We start from the raw sequence: 27,564 nt of genomic DNA on the forward strand, positions 1-27,564 counted from the left end.
CCCACTGCAATGAGAAGCCCACGCATCGCAACTAGTGAGTAGCCCCCCTCACCACAACCAGAGAAAACCCCACACAGCAACAAAGAACCAAAACAGACAAAAATAAATAAATATTTTTAAAAAATACATTACTGAAAAATGTTGAATGGCGCCAACATGCTGAGCTTCATGTTTGAGTAGAACAATCTAGTACCCAGTGGTTGAGTGGTCAATCAGTGTGGTTAGATTGGAGGTGAGCAGGTGTCACAGGCCCAGCTCAAATACAGTGAGGGCTTCACTCAGAGGTGGAATGGGGCTAACAGGGAGGGGAAAATAGATGTAAGAGCCATTTAAACAAGAATTTAAACTTGTTGATAAGAGTTTCTACCAGCCACCTCAATAAAAAAGTGTTAACAAACCATAGGACATTATTTCTGCTATTAGCAAAGTCTCTTCCACAGAGGATAGTCGTCCCACCCCTCTCCCTCTCCCAGCTTTTATTAAATATGCACATGGGAAATCAAAGCAGCACAGTGGGTCATTTTAGTTTACCAACTTGGGTCCATGTTCATTATTTATATAGCTCTACGACAACCCTGAATGTGTTGGTACATTGAGAGTATGTCTCCCACTCAGGGAAAGTGAAAGTGAAGTCGCTCAGTTGTGTCCGACGCTTTGCGTCCCCATGAACTGTAGCCTATCAGGGTCCTCTATCCACAGGATTCTCCAGGCAAGAATACTGGAGTGGGTTGCCATTTCCTTCTCCCACTCAGGGACTGAGGCACAAGAACCACTGACAAAGACAAGCCAGAACAACGATTTAGCCATAGCCTGAGCAATGCCGCAGGCGAGCAGGAAGATGTCAACCTGACCAGCTCTCTGGGTAGCATTCTCCATGGGAAGGCACATGATTAGAAGATTGCTTTAGGGATGTGGAATAGACCTAGAAATTATATATTTGAATATTAAATGGTGTTAAGCTCTGACAGTTTGACGCATTTGTCTCTAAGGTGGGAATGTGGGTAGTAGGTCCCCTAACTTCTTATGTTGGATTCATCAGGCATCTCGTCCTAAACATTTCCAAACTTGGAAACTCTGGAGTTTCTCTCACTATGCCCACACCAGGTGACGTTTATAATTATACCCCACAGAAGAGGATTTTATAAGAAATGATGGCCCCTCACTGCCCCATTTTGGGAACCAGTGAGAGATTATTATGGAGATGAGCCAGAAGAGATCAAAGACTGAACCATCAAAGACTGACCTTTTACATTAGGGATAAGCAAGTTATATTTCTGTAAAAAGCCAGATGGTAAATATTTTATGTATGGTGGACCATATGATTTCTGCCATAACTATTCAACTCTGCAATCATAACACAAAAAAGTGCTAATCACAATATGTTAACAAATGTTCCAATAAAACTTTATTTACAAAAACAAGCAACAAGCTGGATTTGGTCCATTAGCCATACTTGACCTACCTGTTCCTCCCACCCCACATACAAACAGCCTGCCCTAGATTATCTCTTTGTTCACAAAATCTTTCTCCAAAAAGAGTTCAATATTATTGATTTTTTTTCTACTACTAAATCTTAATTATGTTCAAGTTTATCCTCCCTGAGAGCAATCTGATTGGAATTTGTGATCTTTCTAAAGCTACAAGTCACAGAGAATCTCTTGGATGCTACCACAGATGTCTGTCACATCTATGGTGTGGAATTCTATCGATACTAGTTGAGTTCTCAGACGCCAATCTTATGTCTCTCCAGTCTCCAGAGCAGAAACTCACTCTGTATCTACTATAAAACCCATCTTATAGATAAGCAATCCAAATTAAAGTGATGCTGGTAATGGAACAGGAGAGACTGGATGCCAAACCATCCAACTCCAGGTCCAGCATCGTTTCTACTCTGTCACATTTTCCTGAGTTTATTCTAACCCTGTTAATAATAAATTTAGACAGGGAAATAGTCAATTTAGCTTAGTGTACTGACAAAGAGTCAGACATGACTGAAGCAACTTAGCAAGTGTGCACTGACAACAGGAAAATGTGATAACGTGTGTGTGAAACAAAATTACTAGAATTTGGGGGCTATATTTTGTGTGTGTGTGTGTGTGTATATATATATACATATATACAAAATAACACTGAAATATAAACCCAAGTTCACTGCCTAACATCCTCTTTATATCTAGAGCAAACATGACCTTTCTGGAACAAAAAAATAGAGAGAGATGATTTAGTCATTGAAGCTGAAGTAGGTATGTGACTGTTTGGATTTAATCTCCACACTTCATTAAGCATATGGCAGTGAACAACGTCTGCTTCCCACTGTACTGATGAGGGGGGATGTGACCAGGAATATCCTTCAGACATCTGTGAGTGGCTTCTGGGTGCTTCCAGGCTTGGCAGATGGAATTCAGGAAAATGTTGATTTCCATCCCCTATTGTTACAGCAGTTGTATTACAAATTGCAGGTCCTTATTCTGGCCAATGGCACTCATGTGAAATCCTGTCTAGGAATCAACCACTCCTCTATAAATCTTGCTCTAATAAGGCATACAGCACTTCATGGACTTATCCATTTAGCAGTGTCTTCCTCCGTCTCTTTTGGGGCAAAAACTAGGTTGAATCTTTCCACTTAGCATGGGGCCTGGCCCTCAGTAGTCATTCTATACATATTTGATAAGTGAAAGAAATATTCCCAATGCAACTTTTTTTCATCTTCACTCTTTACGTAAACTCTCCAAGTAATGAGTGTGTGGCAGCACTCACCCCTACTCCTTACCTTTGTTTACCATTTGGCTCCGTTTCCTGATGGGGACAACACCTTTACATTGAGTCTCACCATGTTCCAGGCAAGGTTTTAAGTGCTTTCCCTGTGTCGGCTCTTTTAATCTCTCCACTGCTCTAGACTCTACTGCAGGCCAGCTCTTGAATTAGACGGCTTGCATTTGGATTCTGAATTCTTCACTACTCAGCTGTATAACTCTTCACGTCTCATCTCCCTAGTCTATGAAATCATCAGAAAAATGATTGTATTCAACTCTTAGGTTTGTATTCAACTTTAAATGAGATAATACATGTAAGGGGCTTAGCACAGTGCCTGGCACATAATCAGAACTCCATTGATTTACAGCTCTTAATGTTATGCTTGAGAGATGATAGATATTAGCAAATGAAAGTCCATCTTTCAGATGTTTAGGCTAAAGAGTGTCTTTATTTACCTGGTTTCCACTTCTATAAATGAAGCTAGGAATGCTGCCCATAGATTTGTACCATGGGAGCCACAACTATGGGTGGGTGGGGGGAGGGCGCGGGCAGAGAGACCTAAAGGAAAAAGGGGAGAAAGTCAGGCTTCCCTCTGACCCCAAGGAGAGCAATAAAGATACTGCTTGTATCCTTCTCTGGCTCCTGATCATAGCTGAGACTGGTTCAATGTAAGACTGGATTCTCTCAGTGGCAAAGAATCCACTTGCCAATGCAGGAGACACGGGTTTGACCCCTGATCCAGGAAGACCCCACATGTAGAGGAGCAATAAAGCCCATGCACCACAACTGCTGAGTCTGTGCTCTAGAGCTCAGGAGCCGCAACTATTGAGCCCATGTGCCACAACCACTGAAGCCTGTGTGCCCTAGAGCCCATGCGTGGCAACAACAGAAGCCTCCGAAATAACAAGCCCGCACACTGCAACTGGAGACTAACCGCCGATCGCTGCAACTAGAGAAAAGCCTTCATGGCAACGAAGACCCAGCACAGCCAAAACTAACTAAATAAAATTACATATATAAAAAAGACTGCACTCTCTCGAATCCTGGGGCCTTCTAGATATGCAACATAGTGGCAAGATTACAAATGTCTTACTTAGGTGGTTAAGCAGTTGGTCAATAATTATTTACTGTGTGATGAGCAAAGCACCATCCTGAAAGCACATGTCCCCTCCCTTAAAAGCACTCACAAGCGAGCTCTGTAATAATGCTAACAAAGGTGAATTAGGAAGTGATCTCCAGACAGTTCAAGAAGAATGGGTTCCTGCCAGAGTGACATAGAAGTGTAGTTCATGGACATGAGGCTGACTGTGGAGAGGATGTGATGACAAGGGTAAGACATTTCACCACGCAGAGGTCTTCTGACACCTACCATTCAAATGGAAGTGAAAACCATGACAAATTAAAGAAAATTAAAGGCTTTTTTTGCTCCTTTCCCAGCAAGGGTGAGGTATGGCACAGTCAAACAGATCAGAGAGGTCAGTGTTTTCCACTTCCAAATGTTCATCAGTCACATGAAAGAGGAAGCAAGTTGAGTGTTTTGGAGGCTGAGGCATGTGGAGCCAGCTCTGCGGGGAGATGGCTTAGCAAACCAACCCTGATGGAGGGGTTTCTGGGTTCTCCAGCTCTTCCCCTTCCAGCTCTGGGTCTTGTCAAACTTACACTGTCTTCCCAGCCATATCTTGCAAGTGGAAGTATCACCCTTAATATCTTACGTAAGGATTGTTAGGGAGAAAGAAGTAGGCTTCACTTTTAGTTATATAGTTGTCTATTACAATATGTTATAAATAAGTAATGTTTCTATAAAAGAAAAGAAGACAGAAGCCGGAAGGAGGAAGGCTAGGTCTATCAGACAGAATCTTGCCGGTTAGGAAAGCTTGCACTGAACGTTAACATGGATTGAACAGCAAAATATGCTGCTGGCAAGGCAAGCTCAGGTGTAGTGGCTTTGACTGAGCACTGAAGTACATCTGCAGGGAGACTGTCTCAGGTCGGGGCAGAAATGAGCACCAATGAGTGCAATTAGTGCAATGATTGCGTTGACAGTGCCAGCAGCCCTGGGGGAAATGGCTCCTACAGGAGACAGTGTGGGCCTAAGAGAATGCAGGATCCCTTTGGGAATTATTTTCATGAAGGAAAAAATGGAATCAAAGATATTTAAGTAATTCGAATAGTTATAAAAAGTACAGATTGAAAGACTTAAGTCCTCCTATGAATCTGAATATATGAACAATATCTCCCAGGCATCCATCTTAATCTACTGCCTGACTTCTGTTTAGGGTTGTGTTCATTTATCCATTCAACAAAAACTTAATGAATACTTCCTATGTGCCACTTTAGATATGTCTTTGAATAAGATCTGCAAAGGAGACGGGGACAGATGATATTAATAAATCATGCATATAATAAATAAGCAAACTACATACTTTGGAAGATGATAAGCACTATGGAAAAAAATAGAATAAGGGGAATGGCAGGGGTGGGTTCAATGACACTGAAGTATAAAGGATATACTTTATCCTTTATAAAGGATAAGGGTAAGGCTTATGAAAAAAATGACTTTAAGCAACGACTTAGAGGCAGTGTAGAAGGATTCCATGTGACTATTTGGGAAAAGGAGTGCTCCAGGCAGAGAAAGCAGAGAAAACGCTTGAATGCAAGAGTAGGCCTAGCTTGTTCTGAGGAACAACAGCAAGGGGCCTGTGTGGCTGGAACAGAGAGAGTGGGGGTTGGGGATGGTAGAAGATTGAGGGCCTCGTGGCATCTCACCTTAAGCCATTATGACAACTTTGGTCCTCATAATGGAATAACAGACTGGTTCCAAATTGGGAAAGGAGTACGTCAAGGCTGTATACTGTCACCCTGCTTATTTAACTTCTATGGAGAGTACATCATGGGAAATGCTGGGCTGGAAGAAGCACAAGCTGGAATCAAGATTGCTGGGAGAAATGTCAATAACCTCATATACGCAGATGACACCACTCTTATGGCAGAAAGTGAAGAGGAACTAAAAAGCCTCTTGATGAAAGTGAAAGAGGAGAGTGAAGAAGCTGGCTTTGAGTTTTCACATTCAAAAAACTAAGATCATGGCATCTGGTCCCATCACTTCATGGCAAATAGATGGGGAAACAACAGAAACAGTGAGAGACCTTATATTTTGGGGCTCCAAAATCACTGCAGTTGGTGATCGCAGCCATGAAATTAAAAGATGTTTGCTTCTTGGAAGAAAAGCTACACCACCATATTTAAAAAAACCCAGATACCACATTAAGGGCTTCCCTGGTGGCTCAGAGGTTAAAGCATCTGCCCAAATGCAGGAGCCCCGGGCTTGATCCCTGGGTTGGGAAGATCCCCTGGAGAAGGAAATGGCAACCCACTCCAGTATTCTTGCCTGGAAAATCCCATGGACAGAGGAACCTGGTAGGCTACAGTCCACGGGGTCACAAAGAGTCCGACACGACTGAGCGACTTCATTTTCACTTTCACTTTCAGATACCTTTTACATTAAAAAGCAGAGATATTACTTTGCCAACAAAGGTTGGTCTAATCAAAGCTATGGTTTTTCCAGTAGTCATGTATGGAAGTGAGAGTTGGACTATAAAGAAAGCTGAGCGTCAAAGAATTGATGCTTCTGAACTGTGGTGTTGGAGAAGACTCTAGAGAGTTAGTTGGACTGCAAGGAGATCAAACCAGTCCATCCTAAAGGAAATCAGTCTTGAATATTCATGGGAAGGACTGAAGGTGAAGCTGAAACTCCAATACTTTGGCCCCTGATGCAAAGAACTGACTCATTGGAAAAGACTCTGATGCTGGGAAAGATTGAAGGCAGGAAAAGAGGACAACAGAGGATGAGATGGCTGGATGGTATCACCGACTTGATGGACATGAGTTTGAGCAAGCTCCAGGAGTTGGTGATGCACAGGGAAGCCTGGCATGCTGTGGTTCATGGGGTCGCAAAGAGTTGGACGTGACTGAGTGACTAAACTGAACTGAACTGAGAACTTTGGTTTTTATGCTAATGGCATAAGAAAGAAATGGCAATGGTTGTCACTGAGAAAGCGCTCTCTTTCCCTCTTTCCATCTGATATGTGACTTCTTTCTTTTTTGTTTTTAACTTTTTATTTTGTATTGGGGTATAGCTGATAAACAATTTTGTGATAGCTTCAGTCAAACAGCAAAGGGACTCAGTCATACTTGTGTATACATTCTCCCCAAACTCCTCTCCCATCTAGGCTGCCACATAACATTGACCAGAGTTCCATGATGTGTTTGTTGATAATCCACTTTAAATATAGCAGTGTGTACATGTCCATCCCAAACTCCCTAAATATGACAGGGATTTCTGAGATGCCAGCAAACCAAAGTTCTTGCTGCTGTCACAGTAGAGGATCTAATGTGCTAAAGAGATCACGTAAGCATGAGCTGAAAGTGGTCAGTTATCCAGAAGCAGGCTCAGAAAAATCACTGTGATGTAACAGTTCTAATTATTCAACTCCAAACAGGATTTTCTTCTCCATTGCAAACCTGAGGCTTCCCAGGTAGCTCAGTGGTAAAAGAAGCTGCTTGCCAATAGAGACTAGGTTTGATACCTGGGTCGGGAAGATCCCCTGGAGGAGGAAATGGCAACCCACTCCAGTATTCCTCCCTGGAAAATTCGATGGACAGAAGAGCCTGGTGGGCTACAGTCCATGGGGTCACAACCAGTCGGACAGGACTGAGCAGATACACATATTAGTCTTAGCAATAGGCGTTCACATGTTGAGTATAAAGAATACTGGATTAGGAGTCCATGGATCAGGAGTCCATGGTCATGGATTTGCCAACTCTGTCACTTTGGTTAGTCTTAGACTTCTATTCATGTTACTGAGAGTGATCAAACCCTATTCAGCTTACCTCACAGGGTGGGTGGCTGTGAACACCTGTAAGACAGTCATCAAAGGGGGAAGAGAAAGGGGAATAAAAGTCAGCTACTCACTGCATGTCAGGCAATGCAAGGCTGGGAGCTGGGCATGATTAATTTCTTCTAGTGAAAGAAAACCTGTTGAACTCTGAAAAATGCACAAATGTAATTTTTTCCTCTAAAATTGATAAAAGTAATTAGATTATTGCTCAGAAGAGGGGTGTTTGTGTGTATGTGAGTGCGTGCATGCATGTGTGTTTTATAACCTTAGGAACTCCAGGATTAAGATAAAAACAAAGAACTTGTGTTGTTGTTGTTTTAACCAGAATAGAAATGTGATTATATCCTAGAAAGTAAAATCCTTGAAGATAAAGTCTTCATCTTTTGATGGGTTCATTCTTAATATCAGTGCCTTTATGGAATAGGGAAATTTATAGTTACCAAGGGAAAAAGCAGGGGGCGGGCGAGGAATAAACTGGGAGATTGGGGTTGACATATACACCCTACTATACATGAAATAGAGAACTAATAAGAACCACTACATAGCACAGGGAAGTCTACTCAATACTCTGTAATGATGCATATGGGATAAGAGTCTTAAAATGAGGGAATATATGCATATGTATAAGTGATTCACTTTACTGTACAGCAGAAGCTAACACAACTGTTTTCAAATAAAAATTAATTTCAGAAAAGAGTGAATAAATAAGAGTTGATAAAGAACAAAGATGGTTGGATAGCATCACTAACTCAATGGACATAAGTTTGAGCAAGCTCTAGGAGATGGTAAAGGACAGGGAAGCCTGGTATGCTGGAGTCCATGGGGTTGCAAAGAATCAGACATGACTTAGTGACTGAATAACAGCAACAATGAATAAAGAACAGGCAATAAATGAACAGAGAAAGAATGGCTGCCTAGCTGAATGGATTCATGATTCTCCACAGGTCATAGTATTTTTTTCCCCTTACTTGTTTATTTTATATGGCTCTGTCACTTAAGGAGGCCTCTCTGGCTTAGAAAATTATTTCTTTTTTACCTAAAGAGTGAGAATTATAATATATATATATATATATATATATAAAAGATGCTGAATATATAGAAAAATGTAAGAGGACACATTGTAGCATCTGTACCATGGGTCTCTTCATAGGCCATATTGAAAATTTGTACTTCAAGTTGAACTGAAGATAAGACAAGTGCTTTTCTTCCTTAATGAAGTTCCTCTTTCAAGGCCTGGGTAAGAATGTGAAGGGCAGCATCCCAAGCCAGCTCTCATGTATAGAAGTGTACAGAATGCTAGGGACTTTCCCCCATGTGCTGCCTTCTCACTTTTACTTCTTCATCAGTCTCTTCACTCTGCCCCTTCAGTTTCTTTCTCCTCCTCTTTTAATTACTGACATATGGCACCCTGCACTGTAATATTTGCCTTCCCATAGTATATCAGCTTTTTTTTTTTTTTTGAAGACTCTCATGTATCTCTCTGTTTGACCAACTGTTTGAATACTTCTAAACATGCCTTGCTCTGCTCCCCTACAATTCTTCCCCATTCTTTTTCCTCCTGTTCCATTTTGCATGTTAATCTCTTTCCGCCAACCCCGTACACAGCCATCCTGGCTGGTGTCTCTCATGAAGAAGTTTCTGTTGGCTCATACTTGGCAAATCTTTATTTCAAATGTTTCTGTTTTCTGCCTCCTTTTGTTTTTAATCTTTAATGAGAATAATATATCTTAGTGGTTGATTGAAGATAAAATATCGGTTTTACCTTCTCTAAGAAAAGACTAAGTTTTATAAGTTTGGGAATTTATTTCATAAATTTCAGAAAGCAAGTTTTATGTAGGCCTAGATGTCAAGAAAACTTGGGTCTCTATTTTGGGGATGACCTGAAATGAGAATGGGCCTAATCTTCTATGCTTCTATTAAACTGATTTGAATTATTGAGCTTTTCAGGCCCAAATCATACTCCAGGAGGGCAGATGAAGGGGAGGTGGGGTAGTTAACCAGACGCAATATGTGGAACACATGCATACGTGTTTATAATGACCAGCACCCTGAAGGATAATCAGTGATTACCATTTTGGTTTTACTTAACTCTTTAAGAGCTTGGGAGCTGGAGGTGAAGAAAAAAAGAAATCTGTCTCCAGGTTAACCTACTTTCAACGAAGCTATCAATTCAGAAGTGAAAATCAGACCAGGAAAGGCTGAGATGCGTGCATGGCCTCTGTGTATAGTCATCGCACGTGCCCAGGTGAGGGGAGAGTGGCTACACCCAGGAAGGATGTGATGGAGTCAGACCCATTTGTTGTTGGGTGAAACTAGAGATGATGGAGACTATCCAGTGTAAGAGAGTTCTTTTTCTCTGAGTGTCCTGCTCCAACTCATCTCTATGATCCCAGTGAGAGAATTCACAGTTTCACAGTCTCATCAAAAATATGCATGACGACCAACACGTGAGTGTGGGTAACAAAGCACAAAGGAATTTAGACCAAAAATAAGGGAGAAAAAACAAAGGCCCAAGAGATGAAATAAAATATATGCATTTTAATTGTGGTTGTTTCTGGGTAGGAGAAGCTCGGGAGACACTCACTTTTTATCTTTTAGTTCATCAGTATTTTCTCTATTTTTCTCCACTGATTAGTTTTGAAAACTTAGGTCGTTGTGTAACTTACAACAGTAACATTTGATTGTTACTCTCTGGAAAATTAGTGGCTCATAATTTTATAAATAAAATTTTATAACAAAAAAACAAAAAAAAGTAACTTATTAAAAAAAGAAATTTAGTAAAAAAAAAAAAAAACTGTTGTAGTATCATTAACTTCTTATTAATGTCCAAGAGACTCTAGCAATCTTAATTGCTTAGGACAAAACCCTTTCAAGACCTAGGTGAGATTGAAGAAGGCAGTTGAATGTTTCGATGCTAAGTGTATTGGCTTTAGGGTAATCTGTGCAATTCTAAGACATGTTGATTTATGAACTAATTAATGGCACACAACAAAAATACTTATAGAAACTTGCTCTACCCCAAGCTTGAAAAACCTCCAAACAACAGGAAAATGGGTTTTGCATGTTAGAAAATTAAATTCAATATATATTTATGAGGCCGTTCAAAATGTGGAGTCCTTTAGTACTAAGTCCCGAGTAAGCAGAAATGTCCATGTATCAAAACCTAATTGTGCCAGAGTCTAAGGCTTGAGGAATAAATTAAGTCTTAAGCTACAAAAGACATCAGACATTAATTTTAAGGCTTATTATAGCTATGATGATATGGGCATTAATAAATCCAACAAGAAGAAAGAATAAGGCAAAACGACAAATAGATATACCTATTGGTTTTCCTTGGCAAAATGTTGATTGCTGATAATTCATTTAAAGTTCCACAGATATTTCTGCACTCTAGGGTCACTGTTCCAGCAGCTTGTTAATAGGGACTGAATAGAGTATTGAATATTTCATAGATTTTTGATGTTCACTTCTTATTTCTGAGGTGGGGAAGAAATGGAAAGGATTTTATACTCTGTAGAACATTTAACATTCATCCCACAAACCTTTACTGAGCACTTTGTATGATAAAGTGGTATTCTGGCTATGAGTAAAATTTGACAGGTATTCAGAGTAGGAAGACATTATTTCAGGATGCAAAGAGCATTGTCTTTAGAACTGGTCTTTGAAATATCTGTAGGACTTGAAAATTTTTAAAAATGTTAGGAAAGCTTCCAGGATAAGGAAGCAGTGAAAACAAAGACACAAAGATGGGAAAATGTGGGGCATATAGTGGAAATATTAAGTAACAGAATTATATGATAAAATAAGGTTCATGAAGACACATAACAAACAACTCTGATAAGGTGGTAGGAGTCAGATTATGGTAAAGCCAAAAAACCTGGACTTTATTTGTTAGACAATGCTATTATTAAACCAATTTTTACTGAGCACCTATTAGATGGGTGACACTATAAATAAGATACGCTATTAACTTTCAAGGAAATTTCAGTTTTCTGAGGGTAGGATCACAATGCAAAAAGCAATTATAGTACAAAAGGAAAAATTCATGGAAATACAATAAATAAATGCAGGGTCTATGCAGACATGTTACAAGGGACCTAACATATTCTTTAGGGGTCAGAAAAGGTTTATTGGATAGCTGACCTTAACTCTGAAGCCTGAGAATTTAAACAAAAATATGTGTTAACATGAAAATTCAATGCTGAGGTACCACATGGAGGTCAGCATTCTTGTAGGGCTATTTGAACTCATACCAAACTGCATGAATGAGAAATAAATGCATTATTTTAAGGTGCTCTTACATTGGCGATTGTTTGTTACTTTAGCAGATTACAGCCTGTCCTGATTGTTATACAAATTATCAGTTAAGAGTCTGGATTTCGTTATGAGGGCAGTGAGGATGAACTGGAGTGTTTGTTTGTTTTATAGTAGGGGAGTGGGGGCTTCCTGGGTGGCTTAGATGGTAAAGAATCTGCCTGCAATGTGGAAGACCCAGGTTCAATCCCTGGGTTGGGAAGATTTCCTGCAGAAGGAAACGGCAACCCACTCCAATATTCTTGCCTAGAGAATCCCGAGGACAGAGGAGCCTGGTGTCCTACAATTGGTGGGATCACAAGAGTTGGACACAACTGAGACATTTCCACTTTCACTTTTCAGGGGAGTGGAATATGTGCTCATAACTTAAATATTTGAAAGACTACTCTCATGTCAGTTAATAGGAAAGCAGAAAAATATGTTCAATAAGCCAGGTGAGAGATAATAAGAATAAAAATTAGGATGCTTGCAGTGGAATAAAAGAGAGATGATAAGAGAAATAGACAGATACAGGATTGTTGAGTGTTTAGCTGTGAGAAGTGAGCAGAGTGTCTAAGATGAGTAGGTTTTCCAGCCTGAGTCATTGGAATAATTACATTGCCTTTAGTAGAAATAAGAAATGTAGTAGCAACAATGAATTTGGAAGGAAAGTGGAATTTGGTCCAGGGGTCAATTATAATTGATGAATTCAGGACAGAGTTCAAAGAGTAGGAATCATCTACGTCTTGGTGGTAGCTGAAGTAAAGAAAATGATGACCTAGAGAAGAGTGTTGGGAAGAGAACCCAACAGTCATACATTCAAGGGCAGAACAGAAGAGCAGACAAAAGGAGGGGGAGTTGCTATGTCATTGAAGCTAAACGAGAATAGACTTTCTGCATGGGAAGGGTATGAAACGCTGTAGAGACACAGAAAAATGAGGACTAAGAAATCCCACCAGAGCTGAAGTGCAAAAATCACACTGGAACTTTTTGAGAAAGGAGTTTCATAAAAGATTGTTGGGATTAGAGGACAGATTTTAAAAGACAGAGAACAGGAGGGTGGTGAGAATTGGGAAGCAATGGGTAGAGATATTTAAAAACTCTGTCAATGAAGGGATGTAAAGAAATAAGAAAATAGACTGGAAACAGAAATAAGAATAAAGTACAAATAAAACTTTGAAATGTCTATCGGCAACCAACGTGTAATTACCACAGTTAGGGATACATCAATACTGTTAAAAGTTTGGGCAGTGGGGTCAGACCGGCCTGGATTTGAGTCCCAGCTTTGTCCATAACCAGTTTTGTGACCTAGTGCAAAAGGAGATGTCCCAAATCCTCATGACCAAGTTTCTTCTTGATCTGGCCCCTAACCACCTGTTTGACCTCACTTGGTACCTTTGTCCTTTGCCTGCTTTATGCCAACCACTCTGGGACATGGTAAAGGGCTCAGTAAATAAGAGTTGCTTAGAGCGCTTTTGCTCTAAAGATCAGGGTTTAGAGTGGGCTTAGAGAAGAGCTCCTCTACTGAAGGTACTTCCCTGGTGGCTCAGAGGGTAAAGTGTTTGCCTGCAATGCAGGAGACCTGGGTTCGCTCCCCGGGTCGGGAAGATCCCCGGAGAAGGAAATGGCAACCCACTCCAGTACTCTTGCCTGGAAAATTCCATGCATAGAGGAGCCTGGTGGGCTATAGTCCATGGGGTCGTAAAGAGTCAGACACGACTGAGTGACTTTACGTCACTAGAGAATTTCTGGTCTTAGATCGAAAGAATCTGTCGAATATTCAATTCCAGTTGATGTCTAAACACATTTGAGGTTACGGTGAACAAGGCAACATCTGAAGATGCAGGGAATTTATCAAGAAGGTAGTCCTTGCCCAGTCATGGGAATAGGGTGAGGGCAGACAGGGACCACTAGCTGTTTCCATCCTTAAGACTGAATGTGGTGCAGCCCAGGGAGATAAGGGCTCTACCTGTGAGCTTGCACAGGCAGAATCTCACCACTGCAGGGCATGGAAGGGTTTCTGTAGTGCTGTGGGGTGGTGGAGATCCTTCCCCCAAATGAAGCTTTTAAGTCAGTATCTATGCCTATGGAATGGAAATGTATTTTCCCAGTAGGGTTGGGTCAAATGCCAAGAGATAAGATTTCACCAATAACAATTTCAGGAGCATTCAGTATCTATGAAGTACATCATTGTTCTAAAAGGTAAAGGCATTTTGCTGTTTTCTAACACAGACTCTTGGCAGCCGTGACTGTAGGGGATGTGTCTGAGACCTAAACTGGGGAGTGGAGCTTCAGCAGTGCTTCTGCGTACACGGGCCTCGCTGAACCCACTCTGCTCTTAGGGAACTTCGGGAAATGGAAGTGACTTACTAGTCACTAACGCTGGATCACTCCCTGCCACTTTACAGATCATTACTCCTCTGATGAATGGTTGTCTTTAAGGGTTTCATTGGAACACATCCTCTTTGATAAACGTGTTATTACTAGGAGGATGTCATTATAAGGCCCAAGAAACAATAGTTTCAAAGCCAGCTTTTTAGTCAAGTAAATCCTTAGTCCCACTTCCAGTAGGCATTTATGACTCACTTTAGTCTTTTTTTCCATAGCACATGTCTACTTTATTACATGGTAGATAAAGTTGTTCTAAATATCACAAACAGCTTCCCAGAGAAACACAATAAGTGTATCTTAAGAGTCAGATGCTGTCAAGAAGAGATATGTGTGACTTACGGTAAAGGACTAAAGTCTGTGTGAGGACCGGATGTGTTGCCGAGAATCCCAGTTTGGGTCTCAAATCTGGCCCTCTACAGGGAGAGAGTTTACCTGACCAAGAAGAAGAATATTGTCTTGTAGAATCAGGAGGCTCCACTGGGACCCTTAACAACTCAGACTGTAGATGGAAAGACTTTAGTGGAAAGACAGGTTGACAGAGACTTGTATCTTTCTTTCACTTTTGCTTTTGCTTTTCAGGGACAGCCTGTCTCACTGACCATTCACGACATCAGACCACACAGGAGGCACATCCATTTATTCTCAGATATTCACTGGTCACTTACAATGCCCAGGATGTTGTTCTGAGCACTGGAGACAGAAGAGACAATAAAACAAAACCCTGATCTCATGAAGGAGAAATTCTGGTGGGAAAGTCAATGCTGAAAAATGAGTAAGTGTATGTAAACTTATGCACACAGGCAGTGCTCAGTGATATGAAGAAAACTAAAGCAGAGGTAGATTATAGTGAAAAGGCATGCAGTTGGTCAAAGCTCTCTTTAAGGAAAGGATATCTGAGCAGAGACCTCAGTAAGATAAGGAATAAACTATATGGAAACTAGGAGGAGATTGTTCTAAGGGAAAGAAAACATCAAACACAAAAGCCCTGAGATGTGAATATTTGTGTACTTAGGGAATACCTGGTGCTTCAAACAGTAAAGAATCCACCTGCAATGCAGGAGACCTGGGTTGGGAAGATTCCCCCGAAGAAATGACTACCCATTTCAGTATTCTTGTCTGGAGAATTCCATGGACAGAGGAGCCTGATGAGCTACAGTCCACGGGGTCGCAAAGAGTCGGGCACAACTGAGTGACTGACACTTTGACTTTCAAGTAACAAAAGAGTCTAGAGTGCATCAGAATGCTCATGGGGGCTGTGACAGCTGGGGATGAACAGTTTCTCACAGCCCTCACCACCCACGATAGACGACATGCCTGCGTTTTGTTGTTGTTCCTTGCTAGCCTTTCTTTTGTGAGGACAGGAACCGTATCATCTTTACCGATACATCTCCTGTAGCTTTAACTGTGCCTCACACATGAAAAGTGAAAGTGCAAGTTGCTCAGTCGTGTCCAGCTCTTTGCGACCCCATAGACTGTACAGTCCATGGAATTCTCCAGGCCAGAATACTGGAGTTGGTAGCCTTTCCCTTCTCCAGGGGATCTTCCCAACCCAGGGATTGAACCCAGGTCTCCTACAATGCAGGCAGATTCTTTACCAACTGAGCTATTAGGGAAGTCCATAGTAAGTCCAAAACAGGCTTTGAAGTCAGAAAGTCTTTATCGCAAATTCCATTTCACTACTTAATATCTGTATATCCCGCAGAGCATTTAAACTTCCTTAAGCATCACTTCCCACATTTGGAAAGAGATTGAGAATCTCAAACAAGAAGGTTGTCAGATGGATAAAATGCAACACACCATGTTTAGCCCTTAGCCCAGAGACTGTTGATGGTGAGTGATCAATACAAGGCAGTTACAGGTGGGTTACAGATGGGTGACAGGGTTCCAGAGGGTACAGAAGTTGTCTAAAGGACAAGATACTGTTCTCTAACTTGTAATTCTTGGAAAATTTGCTTGGCAGATGATAAATAATTTGGGGCTGATGTTTCTTGTTTATCAAGGGAGAGTTGAGTTGCATAGATATTTAATTTTTGTTTAATGAGAGATGTTTATGTGGTTCACATTCACTTTTTTATATCACAAAGTTATTGCTTGCTGATCCAGTCTAAGAACAGCTTCTAGCCAGGATCCTACTGCCTTCTGAGTGCACTCATCTAGAGTTGGGATATAATGATGAAGGACCAGAGCTTGTGTTTTGAAATGAGTGGTTACTACAGCTTCAAGCAGAGGAAGTAAGGGGGTAGTACAAAAGAAACTAGGTTTGAACTATATGGTGCCAGAAGTTAGTTTATGAAAAATTCTTCCAATCACTAGCTGTATAAAATCATAGAGGGTTTTGTTCTCATTGCTGGAATTAAATCAAACGAGAAGGTCTCTCCTTGATATGTTTTCCCAAATTTGATAATAATTCTGAAATTTAATACATTACATAACTAATAATGAGTTGTGAAGCTGAAAAAAATCATTTCAAATTGCCAATTATCAGAAGCAGATTTTGATCAATGATGCTGAAGGAAAGCCTAAGATATTAATATTTCTCTTGCCTACAGAAAATACTGTAAAATTATTGTCATTGAAAAGGTGATTGACAAATATGCAGCCAAAATTGTCAGAAGATACTATAAAAGTGTCATAGGCAGTTAATTAATAGAAATGATATGCTATTTTTCTGGATTTTGTGATGCTTATGATGACTGATTGTGCGGGTGTGCTCAGTTGCTCAGTTGTGTCCATTCTTTGAGACCCCATGGACTATAGCCCCCCAGGCTTCTCTGTCCATGGTATTTCCCAGGCAAGAATACTAGAGTGGGTTACCATTTCCTTCTCCAAGGGATCTTCCCGACCCAGGGATCAAACCCGTATCTCTTGCATCTCCTGCATTGGCAGGCAGGATCTTTATCACTAGCATGACCTGGGAAGTCCACTTTAATACCTTTTTTCATTTGTGCTTTTCTATTATTCTACATAAGTACTTACTTTTTGACCTAATTTTACGCTATTTTCTTAAAACTATTAATATATAAGCTCCAGGATACACAAAGCTGAATCTGTAAGTGAGCAGGACCCTATGGGGCCTTCCTGGGCCAGATACCCCCATGTCTGAAGTTTAGCCTCCTTGGCCATCAACCAGTTCCAAAAATAAATTTAATCAGAGGGGTGAGAAAATGCAGAAAGAAAGGAAAACAGTCAAGTAAGACAAATAATAATAGTTTAGTCATTAAACAAAGTCAAGGACGTTTAGTTCCCCCTCAGGGGCTCTACATGATATCCTGAGCCACATCCTTTGAACTGTTTTGCAGATACTGAAACCCCCACCAGGTGGAAGAAGTTAACTCACTGTATGTTGCCCACAAGCACGTAGACCTTAGACTGGTTGAAACAATACAGTTGACTCCTAATTACCTCACCATCAACCAACAGAAGGATGTTCATGGGTTGATCACATACACCCACAGCCCTCTCCCTTTCTCTGTTTTTAAAATCCTTTTCCTGAAAGCCATTGAGGAGTTCAGGCCTTTTGAGCACTAGCTGTCCTGAGCTCCTTGCTTGGTTCCCTGCAGTGAATGCTGGCTGCACTTTCCTTCACCATAACCCAGTGTCAGTAGATTGGCTTTACTGTGTGCAGGCAGGCGGACCGTTTGATTCAGTAACAGGTCTATCTCTGTCTACTATTTAGCATGGCACCTTGTTCATCATAGGTGTTCATTAAATAATTATTGAATGAACAAATGAATGAAAACAATACAACCAGAGGAATCACTTTTCCTCTTTTGTCTTTGGTCTCTTTATTTGCAAAAATAATGGATGTAGGGTAAAAGGGCTGGAGGTGATATATAACCGACATTCTTTCAGTTAATGACACTTTTAATTTCAGGTTTGGTGTTTATTAGTTTACTTATTTTTGGCAACTAGGAATCACATTCCATGTGCTGGATTTGCTAGTGCAATCTTTGCCCCTTGACTGATCACCCGAGTTCTGTTCTCTAGTGTCTTAACCTGCTACCCAAATCAAACAATTTTTGTGCTGTGTAACTATATTATTCAATATTGCTAATTCTGCCACACACTCAAGCTAGAATGAGCTCATGCAATCATAGAATCAGATTTTGAGCTCTCTAAATCTCAAGCACTTTTGTCAGATCCATATCTTTAGCCCACTGCCTCATCTTCCCAAAGAGAGTTTAAAATGGTATCTAAAAACTCCTTCTCTCCCATAGAATTCTCTTAAAGATGATTGAGAGGGGAATAATAGCTGAATGAGGACTGACACTGATATCTTATCTCCTATTAGCAAGTTCAAAACAAAGAATCACATCACACAGAAACCTGGCTGATGTTTTTTAAGGAGACAATCTAATTCATCAAATGGTCCTTTTATGCTGAATTTTCCATCAACGGAAAATCCTGTACAGTTTTGCTGAAAACATCTGTAGCAGTTGGAATGTACTTTTCCCATGTTTGACTTAACGTTTCCTCTAACTATCAGATGCTTTCTCAGATTCTATGATATATCTTAGTACAGTGTTACTGAAGGGACGTCACTTATGCCTGTAATCTTGGAATAGTGTCAGTCTGAACTGAAAATCTGCCAGTTTTATTACTAAAAGAGCTTTTAATTCACAGCTGATGGTATCAATAATACTGTTCATTGGTGGTTCAAGACCCACAGTTGAAAATATCTTCTATTATTAATATTTATGCTCATAGCTCATTTAGAACTAAAACAGTATTCTTCAAAGTAAGTGAGAAATTGAGAAACAGCACGAAAGTAAGTAACTTAACTTTGTCTTTCAATAACTATCTGCCACCTATCAATTATAGTTACATTAGTTGTTTGATCTAAAGTCTAGTATTTTTCATGGTGTGTGTTCATGTTATACTATTCATAAAAATTAATTTTAGCAGAAGAATGAGGATTGTGCCTTTTTTATTTCATAGAATTTTAAATATACTTGCACCTGAACAATTTAATATTACTATTAGTCTGACTCATTTATTGCATATATTGCCATACATAGGCTGACATACAGTAATTTGTCCCCCCAGTGTAAAATGAATCACTGTGCTTTCAGTGTGAAACTCAGCAGTGGCCATGGGACTGGAAGAGGTCAGTTTTCATTCCAATCCCAAAGAAAGGCAATGCCAAATGAGAAAAAGTAAGGTTTTCTTTCATTTGTCTGGTTTTTTTTATAGTAACTTGTTGACCTTCACTTAGTTCTCTGAATAACAGACATACACCTGGGGTCACAAGGGCAGAAGGCAAGATCTAGGTTGTGCCAGAGAGCAGCAGAAAAAGCTGAGAGAAGAGATATATTGTGATATAATTTATCACAATAGGAATACTTGGACCACAGGCTTTATGAAGAATTAAATATTGTCCTTTAAAAAATAAAAAGATAAAAAAAAGATGCAATTCATATTTTATTTAGATAAAAAAAATTTTTTCATCTGAAAGTGAGAACAATATTTGATCAATTGCCTACCAATAAACTACAATTTTTCCTTTTTGCATCCTCTTGGCTAGTCATGTCAAGGTAAGACATGGCAAAATGTGGCACAAACACAGACAGATGAGTGTCAGTGTTCAGGGACCTTGTTTCTGATTCTGTGAGGACTGTCAAACAAGTATCAAATACATACTTTCTAAAAAGCTTGCAAAACCATCTGTAGGAAGGCTCAAAAAGGACTGGATGAAGTAGCAGCATTCAGATTTGGATTCACCCTGCTGGGTATTCAGTGAATGTGCACTATATATTTACTGAATAAATTCAGTGACCTAGTAATGGAGGTTACGTCTTGTTTCTGATGCTCGATCATAGATACTTCAAGCAACTAGTGCTGAAATATATGCTAGAATCTTTGGGCCCCCTAAACTCCACCATCCCCAATAAGTTTGTTTCTGTTGTAAGAAGGCTAAAAACTCTGTTATTTTAAGATTTTATGGTCAAATGTATAGCAAACACCCTCTTCCAACAACACAAGAGAAGACTCTATACATGGACATCACCAGATGGTCAACACCGAAATCAGATTGATTATACTCTTTGCAGCCAAAGATGGAGAAGCTCTATACAGTCAGCAAAAACAAGACTGGGAGCTGACCGTGGCTCAGATCATGAACTCCTTATTGTCAAATGCAGACTTAAATTGAAGAAAGTGGGGAAAACCACTAGACCATTCAGGTATGACCTAAATCAAATCCCTTATGATTATAGAGTGGAAGTGAGAAATAGATTTAAGGGACTAGATCTGACAGCCAGAGAGCCCAATGAACTATGGATAAAGGTTCGTGACATTGCACAGGAGACAGGGATCAAGACCAATCCCAAGAGAAAGAAATGCAAAAAAGCAAAATCGCTGTCTGAGGAGGCCTTACAAATACCTGTGAAAAGAAGAGAAGTGAAAAGCAAAGGAGAAAAGGAAAGATATACCCATTTGAATGCAGGGTTCCAGAGAATAGCAAGGAGAGATAAGAAAGCCTTCCTCATCGATCAATGCAAAGAAATAGAGGAAAACAATAGAATGGGAAAGACTAGAGATCTCCAGAAAACTGGAGACACCAAGGGAACATTTCATGCAAAGATGGGCTCACTAAAGGACAGAAATGGTATGGACCTAACAGAAGCAGAAGATATTAAGAAGAAGTGGCAAGAATACACAGAAGAACTGTACAAAAAAGACCTTCATGACCCAGATAATCGTGATGGTGTCATCACTCACCTAGAACCAGCCATCCTGGAATGTGAAGTCAAGGGGGCCTTAGGAAGCATCACTATGAACAAAGCTAGTGGAGGAGATGGAATTCCAGTTGAGCTATTTCAAATCCTAAAAGATGATGCAGTGAAAGTGGTGCACTCAATATGTCAGCAAATTTGGAAAACTCAGCAGTGGCCATGGGACTGGAAGAGGTCAGTTTTCATTCCAATCCCAAAGAAAGGCAATGCCAAAGAATGCTCAAACTACCGCACAATTGCACTCATCTCACATGCTAGTAAAGTAATGCTCAAAATTCACCAAGCCAGGCTTCAGCAATACATGAACTGTGAACTTCCAGATATTCAAGCTGGTTTTAGAAAAGGCAGAGGAACCAGAGATCAAATTGCCAACATCCGCTGGATCATTGAAAAAGTGAGAGAGTTCCAGAAAAACATCTATTTCTGCTTTATTGACTATGCCAAAACCTTTGACTCTGTAGACCACAATATACTGTGGAAAATTCTGAAAGAGATGAGAATACCAGACCACCCGACCTGCCTCTTGGGAAACCTGTATGCAGGGCAGGAAGCAACAGTTAGAACTGGACATGGAACAACAGACTGGTTCCAAATAGGAAAAGGAGTACTTCAAGGTTGTGTATTGTCACCCTGCTTATTTAACGTCTATGCAGAGTACATCATGAGAAACACTGGGCTGGAAGAAGCACAAGCTGGAGTCAAGATTACCAGGAGAAATATCAATAACCTCAGATATGCAGATGACACCACCCTTATGGCAGAAAGTGAAGAAGAACTAAATAAAGAGCCTCTTGAAAGTGAGAGAGGAGAGTGAAAATGTTTCTTAAAACTCAACATTTGGAAAACTAAGATCACGGCATCTGGTCCCATCACTTCATGGCAAATAGATGGGAAACAGTGGAAACAGTGGCTGACTTTACCTTTGGGGGGATCCAAAAATCACGGCAGATGGTGACTGCAACCATGAAATTAAAAGACGCTTACCTGTTGGAAGGAAAGTTATGGCCAACCTAGACAGCATATTAAAAAGCAGAGACATTACTTTGTGAGCAAAGTTCCGTCTAGTCCAAGCTATGGTTTATCCAGTAGTCATGTATGGATGTGAGAGTTGGACTATAAAGAAAACTGAGCGCCGAAGAATTGATGCTTTTGAACTGTGGTGTTGGAGAAGACTCTGGAGAGTCCCTTGGACTGCAAGGAGATCCAGCCAGTCCATCCTAAGGGAGACCAGTCCTGGGTGTTCATTGGAAGGACTGAAGGTGAAGTTGAAACTCCAATACTTTGGCCACCTGATGTGAAGAGCTGACTCATTTGAAAAGATCCTGATGCTGGGAAAGATTGAGGGCGGGAGGAGAAGGGGATGGCAGAGGACGAGATGGTTGGATGGCATCACTGACTCAATGGGCATGAGTTTGGGTCAACTCCCGGAGTTGGTGATGGACAGGAGGCCTGGCATGCTTTGGTTCATGGGGTCGCAAAGAGTCAGACACAACTGAGAGACTGAACTGAAGTGAACTTATTGTTCTGGGCATCCTTAATACCCAGGATTGCATAAATTAATGAATGAGTATCCAGAGAAGGATACATTGCAGTTTCATTGAGGTTCCATTGCCGTTCACATTAAGTTGAACCTCCTGCCTTGTTCATATATGTAAAATACTGACTAATCAGAAGATAGGTAGAGAAATAGAAACTCTGTATGGGTCTTAAATTTCTCATAAACCTGAGACAGTTTCATGCACTGAATGGTACTACTCTACCTTAATGAAGGTAGAATAGGTTAGCTCAAACAAACAACTGTTGACAGTAGGAAAGTAAATAAGATCCTAATTAATGTGTTTGCTAATGAGACTCCCTGGTTGAGTGTTTAACCACAACACGTGAATTAGGTGTTTATTCCTAACATATGCTCAACTTATAGGGTTGGGTATTCAGTGCTCTATTTGTCACATATGGCCATCAAAAACTCCAGAAAAAAATTTTTTTGCAACTCCTTTTTGTTTTTTTAAATTTTTACTGGAGTATAGTTGATTTACGATGTTGTGTGAGTTTCAGGTGTGCAGCAAAGTGAATCAGCAGCTCTGTTTTTATGATCTTGCATAAGTTCCTTTTCTATTTTCCCTCCCTCCCACCCCTGGGGTATTTATGGTGCACCTGCTATCATTAGTGCTCTCATAAAAGATACCTTTGCAATTGGCTGTGAGACACCAGTCTTCACATCCCAACCACTAGTGCAGATCCAAGACTATATAAATCTATTTGCATAAGGTGAAGAGAGCTGGAGAGGAAAAGAGCAAATAGTTTCAGTGGTAAAGAATCCATCTACCAATGTAGGAGGCTTGGAAGATATGGGTTTGATCCCTGGATTGGAAAGATCCCCTGGAGGAGGAAATGGCAACGCACTCCAGTATTCTTGTCTGTTGAATCCCATGGACAGAGGAACCTAGAGAGTCACAGTACATTGGGTCACAAAAAGCGGGACATGACAGAGTGACTGAGAAAGCACGCACACAGTAGAAAGTTTGACCACTACCCTCCTTTACAAGTGAAAAGCAAAAGCACGTAGCCTGAGGCTTCTTTGTGATGATGGGAATACAGCCAACAAAGCAAAGGAAGGGTGCTTTTGTGTTTTCCTTAAGTAAATGTTAGTTTGATTCAGTTCAGTTCAGTTCAGCCACTCAGACGTGTCCGACTCTTTGGGACCCCATGAACCACAGCATGCCAGGCCTTCCTGTCCATCACCAACTCCGGGAGTTGACCCAAACTCATGCCCATTGAGTCAGTGATGCCATCCAACGATCTCGTCCTCTGCCATCCCCTTCTCCTCCCGCCCTCAATCTTTCCCAGCATCAGGATCTTTTCAAATGAGTCAGCTCTTCACATCAGGTGGCCAAAGTATTGGAGTTTCAACTTCACCTTCAGTCCTTCCAATGAACACCCAGGACTGGTCTCCCTTAGGATGGACTGGCTGGATCTCCTTGCAGTCCAAGGGACTCTCCAGAGTCTTCTCCAACACCACAGTTCAAAAGCATCAATTCTTCGGCGCTCAGTTTTCTTTATAGTCCAACTCTCACATCCATACATGACTACTGGATAAACCATAGCTTGGACTAGACGGAACTTTGCTCACAAAGTAATGTCTCTGCTTTTTAATATGCTGTCTAGGTTGGCCATAACTTTCCTTCCAACAGGTAAGCGTCTTTTAATTTCATGGTTGCAGTCACCATCTGCCGTGATTTTTGGATCCCCCCAAAGGTAAAGTCAGCCACTGTTTCCACTGTTTCCCATCTATTTGCCATGAAGTGATGGGACCAGATGCCGTGATCTTAGTTTTCCAAATGTTGAGTTTTAAGAAACATTTTCACTCTCCTCTCTCACTTTCAAGAGGCTCTTTATTTAGTTCTTCTTCACGTTCTGCCATAAGGGTGGTGTCATCTGCATATCTGAGGTTATTGATATTTCTCCTGGTAATCTTGACTCCAGCTTGTGCTTCTTCCAGCTCAGTGTTTCTCATGATGTACTCTGCATAGACATTAAATAAGCAGGGTGACAATACACAACCTTGAAGTACTCCTTTTCCTATTTGGAACCAGTCTGTTGTTCCATGTCCAGTTCTAACTGTTGCTTCCTGCCCTGCATACAGGTTTCCCAAGAGGCAGGTCAGGTGGTCTGGTATTCCCATCTCTTTCAGAATTTTCCACAGTATATTGTGGTCTACAGAGTCAAAGGTTTTGGCATAGTCAATAAAGCAGAAATAGATGTTTTTCTGGAACTCTCTCACTTTTTCGATGATCCAGCGGATGTTGGCAATTTGATCTCTGGTTCCTCTGCCTTTTCTAAAACCAGCTTGAATATCTGGAAGTTCACAGTTCATGTATTGCTGAAGCCTGGCTTGGTGAATTTTGAGCATTACTTTACTAGCATGTGAGATGAGTGCAATTGTGCGGTAGTTTGAGCATTCTTTGGCATTGCCTTTCTTTGGGATTGGAATGAAAACTGACCTCTTCCAGTCCCATGGCCACTGCTGAGTTTTCCAAATTTGCTGACATATTGAGTGCACCACTTTCACTGCATCATCTTTTAGGATTTGAAATAGCTCAACTGGAATTCCATCTCCTCCACTAGCTTTGTTCGTAGTGATGCTTCCTAAGGCCCCCTTGACTTCACATTCCAGGATGGCTGGTTCTAGGTGAGTGATGACACCATCACGATTATCTGGGTCATGAAGGTCTTTTTTGTACAGTTCTTCTGTGTATTCTTGCCACTTCTTAATATCTTCTGCTTCTGTTAGGTCCATACCATTTCTGTCCTTTAGTGAGCCCATCTTTGCATGAAATGTTCCCTTGGTGTCTCCAGTTTTCTTGAAGAGATCTCTAGTCTTTCCCATTCTATTGTTTTCCTCTATTTCTTTGCATTGATCGATGAGGAAGGCTTTCTTATCTCTCCTTGCTATTCTCTGGAACCCTGCATTCAAATGGGTATATCTTTCCTTTTCTCCTTTGCTTTTCACTTCTCTTCTTCTCATAGCATTAGAGGGCAGACCAATTGAAATCACGATCACAGACAACTAGCCAATCTGATCACATGGACCACGCCTTGTCTAAATCAATGAAACTAAGCTGTGTTGTATGGGGCCACTGAAGATGGATGAGTCATGGTGGAGAGGTCTGACCATAGGTGGTCCACTGGAGAAGGGGATGGCAAACCACTTCAGTATTCTTTAGTTGAGCATCCCATGAACAGTATGAAAAGGCAAAAAGATAGGATACTGAATGATGAACTACCCAGGTCAGTAGGTGACCAATATGCTAGCGGAGATCAGTGGAGAAATAACTCCAGGAAAGAATGAAAGGATGGATAAAGCAAAAACAACACCCAGTTGTGGATGTGACTGGTGATAGAAGCAAGGTCTGATGCTGTAAAGAGCAATATTGCGTAGGAACCTGGAATGTTAGGGCCATGAATCAAGGCAAATTGGAAGTGGTCAAACAGGAGATGGCAAGAGTGAATGTCAACATTCTAGGAAATCAGCGAACTAAGATGGACTGGAATGGTGAATTTAAGTCAGATGACCATTATATCTACTTCTATGGGCAGGAATTCCTTAGAAGAAATGGAGTAGCCATCATAGTCAACAAAAGAGTATGAAATGCAGTAGTTGGATATAATCTCAAAAACGACAAAATGATCTCTGTTCATTTCCAAGGCAAACCATTCAATATCACGGTAATCCAAGTCTATGTCTTGACCAGTAACACTGAAGAAGCTGAAGTTGAATGGTTCTATGAAGACCTATGAGACCTTTTAGAACTAACATGCAAAAAAGATGTCTTTTTCATTGTAGGGGACTGGAATGCAGAAGTAGGAAGTTAAGAAACACCTGGAGTGACAGGCAAATTTGGCCTTGGAGTATAGAATGAAGCAGGGCAAAGGCTAATAGAGTTGTGCCAAGAGAACACACTGGTCATAGCAAATACCCTCTTCCAACAACACAAGAGAAAACTCTACACTTGGACATCACCAGATGGTCAACACCGAAATCAGATTGATTATATTCTTTGCAGCCAAAGATGGAGAAGCTCTATACAGTCAGCAAAAACAAGACTGGGAGCTGACTGTGGCTCAGATCATGAACTCTTCATTGCCAAATACAGACTTAAATTGAAGAAAGTGGGGAAAACCACTAGACCACTCAGGTATGACCTAAATTAAATCCCTTATGATTATACAGTGGAAGTGAGAAATAGATTTAAGGGACTAGATCTGATAGACAGAGTGCCTGATAAACTATGGATGGAGGTTCATGACCTTGTACAGGAGACAGGGATCAAGACCATCCCCAAGAGAAAGAAATGCAAAAAAGCAAAATGGCTGTCTGAGGAGGCCTTACAAATAGAAAAATAAGACATGGGTCCTATTTTCATTTGGTAACAATCTAAAGGAATTTTAAAAAATGCCAATATGTAAAACAGATATGACCCCTACCTCTCTATCTTGTGGTTACCCATAAGGACAGGATTATATGAGCCCCCTAAATCTCACTAGTCTAAGCCAGTAGTCAGCAAACTATTATTTGAAGGTCAGATTCAGACCACCACCTACTGTAAAGTTTTATCGGAACACAGCATGCTCATTTGTCCACTTGTCTGTAGCTGTTTTTGTGCTACAATGAGAGAACTGAACAGTTACAGTAGAGAACATATAGCTCACAAAGCACAAAACATGACCACATGGCTCTTTACAGAAGTTTGCTTAGTCCTCGTCCCACATCACCAGAATGTCAGAGGTTCTTTTAGGGCACTTCTATGTCGGTTCTGGTCATTGCTCTAAAGACGTCCTTTCTGGGGACCTGGAAGATTGCATGTGTCCTTTGTAGCCAGGTTCAGAAAGTGCTGGACCTGCAGAAGGCCACCCCAGCAGGGTCACTCACTCCTACTGGTCACAGCGTTCACTGCCCCTTCAGAACTGGCTGCTGTGTTGCAAAATGTCCCAGT

This window comes from Muntiacus reevesi, chromosome 1, assembly GCF_963930625.1.
Source record: "Muntiacus reevesi chromosome 1, mMunRee1.1, whole genome shotgun sequence".
NCBI lineage: Eukaryota > Metazoa > Chordata > Mammalia > Artiodactyla > Cervidae > Muntiacus > Muntiacus reevesi.